Below are 13,649 nucleotides of genomic sequence, written 5' to 3'. Positions count from 1 at the left end.
CTGCTTGCTTGACTTTGCCTAAAAGTGTCGAAATACGTTATCAGTGAATCTGCCGTTAAGCATTTATCGAGGAATTTATATAATAATCTTCAATGGAATTTTGATGGACAAGGCGCGAAAAAAAGTGAATAAACGCCATTTAAAGGCATGTTTCATCAAATTTTCCAAAATGACAGGGGGCCCCGAGTGGCTGACTGGTCTAAAGCGCTCTCCGTTACGGATCATTGCCATCTCACCTCTGTCTGCGTTGGTTCGAGTCTCGGATTCGGCTAATGTGGGTATGTGAAAAGCTTGCCAGTAGCTTCTCGTGGGTCGGTGGTTCTTTATGGGGTTTTCCCCGGTTCTTCCTCCACCATTAACACTGGCCGCCATATATAGCTTATCATGTGCTGAAAAATGGCCTTAAACTACACGACACCAACACCAAAATGACACATGTAGCCTAATAAGGTGATTTAGAGCGTGTTCATGAGCTATGCTAGTTGTACTATATGTACGTAGTTAATCCTCTTCATCCCGGCTGAGACATAAGGCTGCAACCTACCATAGACTGTTGCATACTTTCTTGTGAGAGTAGATGTTCTTAAGACGACAATGTAGGTGGTGCAAATATGATTCCGCATTTGTCAGAACTGTTCGAGGTCGAACCAATACTCTTCAGATCTATTCTGACGCGACTAGATCAGTAGGTTCGATGGAGTGTTTTCCAGTTCCGTCTTTTTTCATCCCTACCTCTGACAAAACTTGCTTAAGCTTCTTTCTGTTACCTACTGAGAACTTCAACACGCTCACTGCTACCCAATCTGAACCAAAAAGACATTTGGTCACTCCGCGGGCGAACCAAGAACCTTATGCCAGAGGATAAAGTCCGAACCTTATCAAATAGGCTACTACAGATAACGTTATGAAGTAAATCGTCTTCTATAGCGCAAGTGTGTGTGTGTGTGTGTGTGTGTGTGTGTGATTAGGACTTTTAATGTAGCTTTAACAATTTTTCTGTCATATCGCTACGATGTCTGCATTGTGGCAGTTTATAATTATGTTTAGCACTGGGGCATCATGCCGCAGATATGTAGCATGATGTCACACCCAGTCACATGATCCTGACGCTAGGCCGACCAGTCCTACAATAACCTCTTAATGCTCAGCGCCACGCGAGGCAGCTGTTAGTACCATTTATGTAAGTATTTGGGATGACTAGGCCGGGATTTGAACCCACAACCTCCCACTTCCGAGGGGACGCTCTAACCGCTAGGCCACCGGAGCGGTTATAACGCAGGTAAACCCGTTCTAAACATGGCATTGCAATCTATAAACTTGTCAGAGATTTTCCGACTATAAACTGATCTTCACATTCTGATTCTTCAAGGCATACATGACTAAAATGTTAGTAAACTGTCACCGACGCTATGCTGGTACCCAACCGTTGTCAAAGTAAACTGTCACCGACACTATGCTGGTACCCGACCGTTGTCAAAGTAAACTGTCACCGACGCTATGCTGGTACCCAACCGTTGTCAAAGTAAACTGTCACCGACGCTATGCTGGTACCCAACCGTTGTCAAAGTAAACTGTCACCAACACTATGCTGGTACCCGACCGTTGTCAAAGTAAACTGTCACCGACACTATGCTGGTACCCGACCGTTGTCAAAGTAAACTGTCACCGACACTATGCTGGTACCCGACCGTTGTCAAAGTAAACTGTCACCGACGCTATGCTGGTACCCAATCGTTGTCAATGTAAACTATATCAACAGCTTCTCAACAAATACGTCTCTTACAGGTCAATAACGGCTCACCCTGCTTAACCATGACAAAACTCAGATTCAAAGGTCGCTCTGAATTTACGGCGTTTCACACTCAACAGCGCCCAATGCATCGTCGCCATAGTACATGGGTGCTACGACTACAGAAAACCGTTCTTCAGCATCTAAACAACAACAATTTAAAATGCCACATTTCCACTCTTACAACTAACTCCAAAGACAGAATCTTACACCAAAATACACTATGCGAATGACACTGATCTGCTCTTTAACAGTTCATGAAGTTAATTGTAACTGCTTTTCTAGAAGCACAGAAACGAATTCTAATTTTCTTAAATCTTGCCGGCAGTAGCAGGAAGCAAACGATGTATGACCAAGATCAATGCTTATGGATAATAATACTTCTTGGGATTAATAGTAAACAATTTTTACAAAGAGTAGCCTCAGCCATCATATACAATGAAATAAAAGAATTACACAACATGAAACAACTGTATCCAACATGAAACAACTGTCTCCAACATCACACTGTATCCATCTGACGTTGTTCCTTCAACACACTGGAAAACATTGGCTCGTCCTTCACCGAACCGTTCAACAGCCACGTGGACACAGTTTTTGCCCACCGTTACATGAACTTTGCAGTTGCTAAACCAAACAAAATATATTTTCTTGCCTACTAATTGTTTCTACTCAATTGCATGTTGACATGTGTGTTTGTGTGCGTGTGTGTTGGGGGAGAGGAGTGGCACTAGTTAGAAAATACTAGTTAGAGACGTTCTGTCAAACGATTCTTCTTTTGAAAATCAAACACATTAAGATATAAATTCATCAATCCTCACCTGGAGGGAAATCATTACAAAAAATTTTTAGTAAGTTTAATTTATCATCGAGGTAGTTCGTAGATTTCCTATCAAACAGTTCATATTAGGTTAATAAGCAATCATCTCGACGTTTCAATGCCCGTGTGTATCAGAAAATCTACTAGTATTTAAGGTATCGCACTACTAATTGGGCTAATCAGATGATATTGTATCCTATTGTAGTCATTAAGAAAATCATTAATATGTTTGAAAGATATCTCCTGGAGATTTAGTAACTTTGCGTGCGGTAGAAAGCGGAACAAAGGCCTAAACAGAATAAATCCATTTTTGTGTCTCATGGTATTTGCGTAGAACCACAAAGCGAACAGGTGTGATTCGTCTGGTTCTGGAAAAGATATAAGTACTAAAGATTCCAGTCATTTGATTTAAATACCACTATTTTCAGAATCAGCTGCATAATCTGTGCTAATTTTTGTATAGGTTGTGTACAAACTAGTGACTAACGTAAGTAACAAAGTTTTTTTTGTCAAGGGCAAGATAACAAACAGTAACATTCTTACGTGGTATTCAGCGTGATATTGACGCTTATGAATGACAGCGTTAGAAATATCATGTTATATGTAGAAAGCTTACAAAGAATATGTAAATATTGTCATGTTAAACAAATTACATACAATTAACGATTCCAAATGCGAACTAATGTAAAAATTATAACAGCTACGATTTAAGAAATCAAGAAAACATATCAAATATAATTTTTACGTTCTCTTTTTTGCTAAAGCACAAAAATGAATGTCATATATAAATTGTAATGGTGGGTGTGCAATTTCTTTGTCATTACTTGTTTTGATAAACATTATTGTTTCTCTTTCCTTTTCAAAACGCGTTGGCATGTCAGGTCTTATATTGCCATTAGATGAAGAATTCAGAGAAAGTCTGATTTACGTGGTGGAACATTGTTAACTTTTTACAAATAATTATACAGTGTTCATGGTTGAAATGTACGATATTCATAAAACAAACATAGGACATACATAGTAAAACTTAAACCATGATGGCGATTTATGGAAAACATTCACCCTCAGTACAACATACATAATACTGCCGTTAGTATTTTTTTAAACAACCGGAAAACCCGTCATTCAGACATTTTGGCTACATCCATAAAATCTGGTCTGTTATTCCTAATCAGCGATATTCGTAAATAAAACCTTGTGGATAGTAAATATAAGAATATATTATCTACGTAGATTGTTCTTAATAAGTCTAACGTGTTAATCAAACAAAACGTCTGAGGTCGCGTACCATCATTGAATGAAGATCACTACCACAGGAAACGTGCCAAGAACAAACGTGGGACATTATGGTTAGACCCAGTATTTGATGCAGCATTATATACGTACTGATTATTTTCTAAATAGTTCCAACACCCTCCAGACGTAGTTTAGGAGAACTTTATATCGATTCAAATTTCCACCAAACGCTAGTAATAGTTTTGGGGAACTTCTTTCGAATTTAACTTTCAACATTGCAACTTTTCCTCGTGACAAAATCATTCCAAACTTGCTGGTGGTACTCATGTAACAATGACGTCTGACACACACACAGACTGGTTCTTTACTGCAGTGCCCTTTCTAAGATATTTTTAATGGTTTGGGAGTTTTTAACATAACCTCCGCAAAGACGACGTAAAGTACCATCATCTAATAAAAGTTACATCTTTTTCAGTGAAATGTATCAGGAAAAAGTAAAGTATTACATACAACAATTATTCGTAATGTTATGTTGAAGATGGGACAAGTTTGTTTTCTCAGTTCTGCAGACCCAAAACGCTCACAGAAACGATGACGATAAAGGAAACAAAAACACACTGTAAGGTAGATTTATATCTACATCATGAATCTACACACTCCTAGTACAGAATAAATTAGACTTGTGTACATGCAAAAATAAAATCATTCCAATATACAATACACCTATATTGTATTGTCCAGCAGGTGCAAACGAAAGTGGCATCTGGCTGGAATGTCCACACGGGGCACCTGGGTAATAAGTGTCTCTCTATCCAGCGTATTTCTATGTAGCTAGAAACTATATACATACATACATACATACATATATATATATATATATATATATATATATATATATATATATATATATATATATATAGAGAGAGAGAGAGAGAGAGAGAGAGAGAGACAGAGAGACAGACAGACAGACAGAGAGACAGACAGAGACAGAGATGGGGGGGTATACATTGTCAAATTCTTAGTGTGCCACTGTGACCGTATAATTCACAAAGCTTCTACAATCACATAATTCAGATTTGTATTTTCTATATGCATATTATTTGGAAACACTTGGCGTTCATGCTACATATTTTATCTTTCTGATGCTGAGACATCGATATTGTTTTTATTCTTTGTTTAACCAGATTTCTCGTTAACTGATTCGGGAAGAGATGACCTTACTGTTCGTGAGAATGGCAAATATCAAATATTAATTACGGAACCTGAGAGAGAGAGAGAGAGAGAGAGAGAGAGATTATTTTGAATGTTCATTTTATCATGTAGGTTAGGTCATCACACCGTATTCTTTGTATGCTGTAATTAATTATGTATACACGCAGTATATGACTGCGGTACATTAATTGCTAGTAGGTAAAATTATTTTATAAAATGCCACAATAACAAATACTTGTTTTTCCTAGTAATAAAACATTTCAGACCTAAATACATACGTCTTGATTCCACTTCATTCCGACCGCAAAAGTAGTGGTTTGTTATGGGTGAGTAGCCTCGAAGTTCAAACTGTTATTGTCTTTCATTTTTGTCTGTTTTGCAGGCACTTTTAACACATTATTGGCAATATCATGCCGAGGAAGTGGGAGTTACGTGACTTTCCCAAGGACACACTGAAACAGCTGACCTAGCTGGCCTGGCCAGGTATAACTCAAGCGACCCGTTAATTACGAGCACGTTCTACCGACTGAACTATCACTGCTAACCCTTTACAACTGCACGTTGAAGGAGTAAATTAAAAACGAAGATGAACATTTAGGGCTAAATCAATTTTTGTGAAACTAACGAAAATCATATTCTTTTTAGTGGGAGTTTGTTATATAATTTTATAGTATTACCAAAATGTAATCTAGGTACACCCAGCAGTCATATTAATTACAGCTGTGCTTATTAGGACTCATATACTAAAAATATCACTGTCATAACCAAGACGGGAATATTAAATCTGAAACCATATTTTTTATAATTAGATCTTATAAAGTCTGTTTAGACTGTAAACGGGAGAGCCGCGGTTGCTCAGATCGTAGAGCGTTGCACTAGTTATCATAGGGTCGCTGGTTCGATACAAGCCCTGACTGGTTTCTTCAATGTTTTTTGGAAAAGCACTTAGCTCCCATTTCTTTGGAATGTTATAGCCAACGTTAAAAGTAACATTAAAACCAACACAGACGAATCACATAAAATTGCCAGTAAAAATGGAAGCACGGGAAGCTACTTGTTCATTTTGTCTACTTAGTAAAGAAGTTACCTCCCTTGAACTTAGCACTTCACTTGTGAATAACGTGTAAATGTACCAGATGTCAAATTTCCGTTTCTGCCCACCTTCCCCGCATCTAATATATATATATATATATATATATATATATATATATATATATATATATATATATATATATATATATATATATATATATATATATATATATATATATTACACAGGATCGAAGTTACAGGTTCATCATCAACATCGTTTTGTTTGAGATATCACACATCTCTACTCATTCTTGAGTTCTGATTTATTAAAACAGTAGTGTTGTCATTTTTGTTATGAATCCTGCTGCATATAACGCAGACACTCTTTCTATGAGCATAAACGTAAATATCTGAGCTCAGAGGTGCGTGTTACAAAAATATGGGTTAGCAGCAGAGGGGGTGAACCCACCTCATTTTAGAACCGTCATCTATGAAAACTAAGGTCTCCTACGAAAACGAAAAATTAAGGCCAATTACGTGAAACCGAAGCCTCTAACTTTCTGAGTGTCTCTCCCGGAGTGTCTCCCTAAGAGAGACTATTGGGGGTTAGTTTTTTAAAGTTACTTTTTGTTTAGTGTTAGTGTTTTCATAAAAAAAAAAGTATGCATGAGTGTTTACTACCACGACGCTTCATTGCTGTCTCTCATCCAAAATTTTTATCAAGGCCTATACGATATCGTGATCGGGGGTCATTGTAAGTTTATTGTTATAAATCCATGCAGGGTTGACTGTGCCTGTGAAAAAAGTTTTCAAATTTAATTATATCCATATCACAGTTACACCACGTCTGGTGAATATTTCGTAATGTACGCGTATCAATTCCGTTAAATACAACTAAAATATTACAGTTATCTCTGATCACTTTTGGTATTTGTATATACAGCTGAGTAACATACATCACGTCTGTGTTTTTATGCCTGCCTCTGGAAAATATTCTAGCTGGATTTGATTGTTTGTCCAGCATCACATCATCGTATACAAATTAATTATTAATAAATCTATCGAGGTTTCCTACGGACGGCGCTTCATCAATATCAGTAATAAAATCAATGATATCATCACCGTTTTCATTTAACAATTTTGCATTTTCATTAAAATCTTTAAGCACTTCATAACATCTCTGATCATCAACTGATGGTGCTGTCAAATACAACTTATCCCATTTGATCAATCTCATTATTAAATTAAGTAGCAATTGTGCTTTACCAGACTCGGACGGTCCAATTAGCATCATTCGGATTAAATTTGGTAGCGCTGAATGATGTTTGACCAGCTCCTGTTTTCGTGTCGCTGAGAAATCAGTGATATCCATGTTATGGAATTATAATAAATAACATGGATCTATATTGCGTTCGATGCAAAACATTCACCCCCACGAGTGGACTAACAACTATAAAAACAAAAAAAATAAAAATAAAAGGCGTACGGTTACGGGCAAGTGCGAATGATGTGGTACAAAAAATATAAATTTATTCCCCTGACAGTCAGGTGACAAGTCAAGGCAGACCGGTGGTGATATCGCTACGATGTTGGGAAAATTACCAGGAACTCCATGGCTAGGTACTCAGGAGAAAAACATCTTCCAGGATATAATTATTGCGGTCCTGGTACCAGACGTGACATCAGGCTTGATAATCAAGATCGGCCAAGGCCTGGTGAGTATCCAGTAAACGCTATTGACAAAGCATGTCACGCTCATTCATGATGTAGCTTATTGAGTAAAGGATCTTCAGCAGCGACATATTGCAGATGTGAAATTAATTCATGCGTTAAATTCCATAAAAAATAAATCTTTCCAAGAATCATTAGCTAATTGGTTGGTGAGATCTGCGATGAAAGGTAAGCTAGTATTAGGAGCCGGTAATTAATCATCCGATTATTGAAATAATGGAATCGATTTTATTATAGCCCAAGAGGATACTGGAGGGGTAGAGCAGCGACATTAACATAATGATATGATGACATTTATGATATATTCTATGATTTAAAATTATTGCGGCGATCTAATTGCACATTGTTTTTAATAATGCTAATAAAATGAGCAACTGGTGCGGCTGTCTCATGAGGAAGTATGTGTATATAGGTATATACTACTCTGACATATTTTATCCAGCATATTCGACAAGAAAAGACAGAGAGAATGAAACCAAAGAAGACAGTCTCACAACTGTATTCTATTGGAATTGCTAGTATCAATCGATGGTGTATATAAGGCAGTATAAGTATTAATATTTATGTTGTTGTTGTTGTTGTTTGCGGGCTGGCCGTGCCTGAGATTCAAACCCACATAGACTAGCGGTGTGTTATCGATAATCTGCAAAGGCAAGCACCTTAGATCATTCGGCTACTCAGGACCCCTAAATTTGTGTAAATAGGAGGAAATCTAACACTGCATCCTGTGTAGATAAGAATTTAAAGGAATGAAAGTAAATAATTAACCATTAAATTATGACAATATATAAATATGTCCTGCAAATACTGAGAAGTTGAAAAGCCAAGTAAACCATTACAAATAAACCCCTTGTACGATGCACAACAGGTTTGAGCAGCTGATTAGAAGATTGGGTAAGAAGTGAAACATTATCACTGACAATGACGAGTGATCTCCCTCGTTTCACTATGATTTATTACTATAAAATCTAGAGGAAGTGTATGTTTGGAATGCCCTTATATGAAGAGGTAATGAAGCACAGTGAATGAGATTTGAGAAGACTTAATACATGATATTATTATTTAGGTCACACCGAACGCTTATAGCCCAGCATGTTTCAAATCTCTATGAGACAAACCATGCTATTGCACTCACAGAACTAGCAGCAGGGGGTGGGGGTGAACAGACCAATTTTGAAGAAAAAAATCTTTCTACGAAAAATAAAAATACAAGGCCAGTAACGTCAAAACCGAAGCCTCTAACTGACGGAGATTTTCTCTAACTGGGTTAGCTCATTTTATTACTTTATCTTTGTTGCTCATGTTTTCAAAATTTATATGCGTGTTCGTTTACCCACCCCGACACTCATGTTGGTCGCCACCGTCCCTGCTGCTGTAGCATGGTGTAATTAAATCATAATTATGTCCATAATGGAATCTCGCACAGCTAGACTAGCTTGAGAGCAACTAATGGCAAATAAAAACTATATTCCAGTCCGTGATTCTGTCAAAACAAACACAAGCACATCATGAGTCTCAGGTGGAATTTACAGAAGGTACAGAACAGTTATTTAAACCAATTGTCGAACCAACAAAGAAACATTGTTACAGCAACTGGGGCGGCTCAAACAACTCTTGAAACATTGCCTATTGATATTGTTTGTCGTCTTCAAGTTGCTCAACCACCACCACCCCCAACAACCTCCTCAACCACAACCTCTGCCAAGAGTTAGAATTAACATTACAGATAAATTTACCCCCGAAGGTCTTGCCGCTATCTATGACCCAGACCTAACAATTAATATTTCCGCGTTTGGATATCGTGATAGACATAAGCAGGTTAAACCCGAATATGTTAAAACTCTAAAAGCTGCCAATTGGATTAGGGATGTATATCGCATGGCTACTAACACTCTGCAGATTAGAGATGTAAATCAGTTCAACATTTTTACCCAGGAAGTAGATGAGCATATTAGACAAGCAATGCAGGAAAAGGGACAAAGATGCAAAGAAATTAAGCAGCAACTTGAAAAGGCAAAGCAGAAAGGAAACGAAAGGAAATGAAGAAGAAATTTAAGAGGATGAACGAACAAGGAAACAAAAAAGAAGAAGATTTGGAATTTGAAGAAATTAGACGAAGGAGGGAATTACGTTCAACAAGTAAGAAAGAAACAAAAGAAACAACTGGAAGTGGTCCTGTTACTCGAGGAAGTGGTATTTTTACTCCATGCCCCAATAACGTCCTTGCAGATGTTGAACGACTAGAAATCATCATAGGTGGAAGACGAGCCGGTAATAATTCCCCAAAAATCATTACTGAAGCAGCTGATATTTGTCAAAGATTATTTACAGGCGGTTTCATGGACAATAATGTTTATCGGACCTCATTGATGAAATCGCCGATGATTACCGCAGTGACTGAGGGCATGCAATTACATCAGTTACAGTGAAATAAGATGATTATACATAATGCTCAACGTGGACCTGTAATGGTCAGGGTGATAAATTCACGATTACCAACATACAAAACGATCCAGGATGATGCAGTTGGTGATGTTATTCAGGGTCTATTTAGAAGGATAGCCCCAAAAGCAATACCGATTGCAAAGCAATTGGGAATGAAAGCTATCGACCTTGTTCGGGATAAAGGTATTGGTGCTGTTAGTGATTTGGCCGGTAAAGCATTGCCAGCAATTAAGGACAGCCTAGCACGATTAATACGACGAAAACTACAGTCAGTACAATTACCCAGCACTGGAGTTACGCCGGCAAATGTTAGCAAAATAATAAATCAAGCTGCAAATAAAAAATTAGCAGAGTTGGCTGGAGTACCCCTGTCAGAAAATAAAATATATAACTGCTAGTTCGGTAGCAGGAAGTGGTCTTCGTGTTAGACGATAACAAATATAGTACAAATGTTCAAGCGTGTATTTGATCCCGCATTTTACATGGACACACACATTCTCAAAGATGAATCTGTGCATGATTATCTGTATTATTCCTATTAAGCACGAGAGCCAAATAAGCGTGGTCGAACTGAGCTTCAAATTCAGGATATAAGCATATATTTTTTGCCCGCTGAGGCATTTATTGAAGTAGAAGGAGATCTTGTAACTGACGTTGTCGCTAATACACCATAAGGAGCTAATATCAGAGATGGTTTTATAAATAATGGCATCATGGCGTTATTCAGAAGTGCTATATACATTATGTTTGGAAAAGAGATTAAATCAATTTAAGATAATGTTGACCTTACCACGTCGACATTGGGTCTAGCATGATATTCCGATGATTAAGCGAGATCAGCTGGTCCGTCAGTGATGTTTATGAAGGATACTACTAACCACCTGGACATCAGACAGTATGATATACGGCGACAAAGAAACAATGCCGGCGCTGCTGACGTTGATGTGGAAAAGATGATTATTAGCGTTAATCCAGAATTTACTTAGGATTCTCAGCGCATCGATCAATGTTGAAAGAAGATCATAGAAGATTTTCGTGTGTAATTATATTGTCACATATCTTTTGGATTTTGCAGAAATGTCCGAAAGGTAATTTTCGGAGCTAAGCATACAATTGCACTTGTGAGAAAGGGTAATGATAATGATGCTATCTGGCGCGAAGGTACTCCTGCTGATGATGGCAAAGTAATATAATCAAAACTGTTATTGTAGATGCCGGTATTGACTTCGTCGATATCGAAGAACAACTGTTGCTCTCTTTTATGGACCAAGGTAGTTAATCAATATTGTCATGGTTGACGATGATCACAGACAGTACTCAAAGCGTAGTTAATTGTTTATTCACATGGCAAATAGCATCACAGCAAGGTGCTTCTGCACAAAGACATATAAGTATTGCTTTCCAAGATATTGCACGATTGAACCCTCAAAAACATAGTTCAATAGCATTTGACAAACATGGAGTTAGTGAAGTTTCCTTGAGGATAAACGGATATCAAGAGCCATATGAAGAAGTGTTGTTAAATTTTGAGAATAATCATGTTGGGAGTGCATATAATCGTTTGATGTTATTCACGGGGTGTGATCAGAATGTTGATTATGGTTTGCAGATACCTCAGTTGGATTTCACAACGCTATGTCCTATATATTACTTTTCGTTGTAACATATATATTTGTTCAGACAATCAGTCGTTGACATACATTTTCGAGCCCGTGTGACGAGAGGAGCTATTGCTGAGTCCAGAGCAATGGCTGTTATTCTCTCAGACAAAACAATGTTGCTTGAAGGTGTTGGTGGAAGAATGAGAGTTATTGATGCACCAGTAGAAAACATGTAATTAAATCGTGAGCGATCGGTAATTAAATCACTAATGATGTTATAATATCATAGCATTATGGCAGTGTTACTATGACTCATGTTCAGATTAAAAAGTATAATCAGTATTAAAAAGTTACTGTAGGATAAAATTATCACCAAAAAAGAACAGATCGCAGGTGGTCCGAATGAACTATCACTGACAGAACGTCAACTCAGGCACTTCAATGAAGACAAATAATCAAAGACAGGCGTACGACCTAATCCTTCTGCGGGCGCCATTAAAGACTTCGCTAAGACGGGTGGTATATTATCCACTTATCGAGGATATCAGCATTGATAGCCGCTGAAGCCCCATCTGTTGCAAACGCAGCTGCACTTGGTGCTGTTGGATGGCATTAAAGAAAGCAACAGGTCACGGAATCAAGACTTCCAATAATAGGGAAAGGTCTAAGACTGCCAGGAACTCCCCATTCGTGGAAGGGAAAAGGTCTAAGACTCCCAGGGACACTTCGTTGATTCTTCCCATGTCCATTTGTGATTTATTTGATGCTGCTAAGCGATTAAATATAAAAAAATGCAGAGGTGTTTTTATGCATGATTAATTACCAAAGCAACCAAATATCCAGAAAACCGGTATCATTAATCTCGATAAAAACTCTGGATATGGTACACCCTGGGTTGCATCACGATTGATCCACGTGGAATTATTTATTTCGATTTGCATGGGTTAGCACCAACGAAAGAATTTTTAAAATACGTCGGTCGGTTTCAAACTCTCGTCTGGTATTCAACATTACCAATACAGACAATAACCGATCCTCCAGTATGTGGACGTGAAGTAATTGCTGTACTCGATGCTGTGTCAAGATTGCTGACACCACCTCATAAAGTCGTGCACTAGTATACCACCATACAATATAGCCGTCCACCGTCGTTTCAAAGAGACCTTAAAGTATAATGGCATATATTTACGGAAGATCTTCTCGCCTGAGTAAAACTTAGCAAGGAGACTTATCTAAATATGCAACCCTTGATGAGGTCAAGGATGAACTCACTTTTGAGTCTCTCAAATGTGGACCAAAATGAAGTCATTGTTTTTCAGGATAAACAAGGACGATTAAAGACGAGCAATATATCGTCGACATATATTAATCTGCGGGTTCCAGATGCAACAGAAGATAATTTAGTGGTATTTGCTAAAAGCGGTAAAATTAAAAAATTAGAGGAATCAGTCTTAACAATCATTGGCGAGATTACAGGACGTATCAGAAGAATTGGGGATATTATGTATGGCGAACTCATCGTGAGTAAAAATACAATTAATAATGTGAGAGAACTAAAATTAGACGATGATGTGCTATAAAAGTACCTAGCAACAATAAAACGATAAGAACTAAGATGATCCTTTACTAACCACAGATGATACAATGACTGGTTCTCTCAATATGACTAATAATAAAAATACTGCTCTTGGAGAGCCAGAATCAAATGATGACGCTGCCATGTAGAATACATCGATGATGGCAACAAAATATATTGAATGTGAGATAAAATAGTCCTTTTTAT

The sequence above is a fragment of the Sinohyriopsis cumingii genome, chromosome 4 (assembly GCF_028554795.1).
Source record: "Sinohyriopsis cumingii isolate HCF-2022 chromosome 4, ASM2855479v2, whole genome shotgun sequence".
NCBI classification, from domain to species: Eukaryota; Metazoa; Mollusca; class Bivalvia; order Unionida; family Unionidae; genus Sinohyriopsis; species Sinohyriopsis cumingii.
The sequence above is the reverse complement of the archived record's forward strand: the minus strand, read 5'-3'. Positions refer to the sequence as shown.